Below are 1826 nucleotides of genomic sequence, written 5' to 3' on the forward strand. Positions count from 1 at the left end.
TTTATTTATTTTTTTTATTTTCCGTGTCGGTAAAAGTCTTGCCTGTCACTCCCCTGGAAAGTGGTGTCTTTGTGCATAGAGCCTTCTGCGCGTATTTTCTTAGGATCGAGAGGGTAGTGGAAATGCATAGATTTCTCTGGTGGACACAGTAGAATAATTAACTTAGCCTGCAATGGCGTCGAAAGTCATGTAACGCGAATGGCGTTTTAGTGGATCTTTAAATAAAATATACCCTTATGGAGCTCAATAATGGAAAGTCAGTTGGATAAACTAGGCAGGCGGTGAAAAACCAACACCTGGAATCTCAAAAGCGACGAGTAATGGACTTCGACAACAATCTATCGCCCGTCGAGCCGAAATCAAAGTGAGCTGGATTTCTAAAATACTAATATTTAACCAAGTGTGCTGTTATGTAGAACACTGAAACCAAATGGAAAATTCTCTGGTAACTTATGGGTCCAACAAAGACAGAGAACGATTGAACGAATCGAACACCTTACGTAGATCTGTGATCAACTCTGCACAGTCTTCAGGTAAAAATAATAATTGGAAATGTAACAGCCAACAATTATTTGAAAGAAAGCTTGTCTATTTTGTGCTTCATTATTCAAGGAAAAGGTTCTTCATGGAAACAGTTTGATCCTGAAATTTAGTTCGTTGCAATATTGCGCATATTTGACACGATTGAGTTTCTTCTCTTCACGCACGTAATAAAATAGAAGGGGTTTTTGCCTCTAATAGCAAACATGTTGTTTGTTTCAAAAAATTGTTCGCTCGAAAAGGTGGCCCTTATGAATTCATCATGTTTTATGATATGCGAGCTTAACTGGATAGTTTTTATGGCAATAGTAAAGCATTTTAATGATGAAATGGTATATATGAAATGAATCATATATGAACTGCGGATATGAAATCAAGTGAAGCTATGATCTTCGCAGTTATGAGCGCAATTTTTGCAATTGCGTAGAGAAGTCTGAAAAAGTCAGGACTTCAACGGGGTTTGAACGCGTGACCTCGCGATTCCGGTGCGACGCTCTAACCAACTGAGCTATGAAGCCACTGACGTTGGGAGCTGGTCATTTGTGGGTTCTAATGGTCCCGTGAGGAATGAATCAATGATGAAATGGTATACATGAAATGAATCATATATGAAATGCAGATATGAAATCAAGTGAAGCTATGATATTCGCAGTTATGAGCGCAATTTTTGCAATTGCGTGATTCATTTCATATATACCATTTCATCATTGATTCATTCCTCCCGGGACCATTAGACCCCACAAATGACCAGCTTCCTACGTCAGTGGCTTCATAGCTCAGTTGGTTAGAGCGTCGCACTGGAATCGCGAGGTCACGGGTTCAAACCCCGTTGAAGTCCTGAATTTTTCAGACTTTTCTACGCAATTGCAAAAATTTCGCTCATAACTGCGAAGATCATAGCTTCACTTGATTTCATATCCGCAGTTCATATATGATTCATTTCATATTTACCATTTCATCATTGATTCATTCCTCACGGGACCATTAGAACCCACAAATGACCAGCTCCCAACATCAGTGGCTTCATAGCTCAGTTGGTTAGAGCGTCGCTCCGGAATCGCGAGGTCACGGGTTCAAACCCCGTTGAAGTCCTGAATTTTTCAGACTTCTCTACGCAATTGCAAAAATTGCGCTCATAACTGCGAAGATCATAGCTTCACTTGAGTAGAGCATTTTCTTGTCAAAATGAGTTTAGCGTCTTTCTGGTGTGTTAACTTAATTAAATCGTGAGTTTGTATTTGCCCTCTGCCGCGTAACCTTGATTTCCACTTTCAAAATTACCTCCA

The 1826-nt window shown here is 39.8% G+C and overlaps 1 non-coding gene across 1 annotated transcript; it reads left to right on the forward strand.

Moving 5' to 3' along the window:
• Positions 1-1305: 1305 nt before the first annotated feature.
• On the forward strand, positions 1306-1378 carry Trnas-gga (transfer RNA serine (anticodon GGA)). The gene has a single exon. It is a non-coding gene; the product is annotated as a tRNA-Ser (tRNA).
• Positions 1379-1826: the final 448 nt, after the last annotated feature.

The sequence above is a fragment of the Montipora foliosa genome, unplaced genomic scaffold (genome assembly GCF_036669935.1).
Source record: "Montipora foliosa isolate CH-2021 unplaced genomic scaffold, ASM3666993v2 scaffold_426, whole genome shotgun sequence".
NCBI lineage: Eukaryota > Metazoa > Cnidaria > Anthozoa > Scleractinia > Acroporidae > Montipora > Montipora foliosa.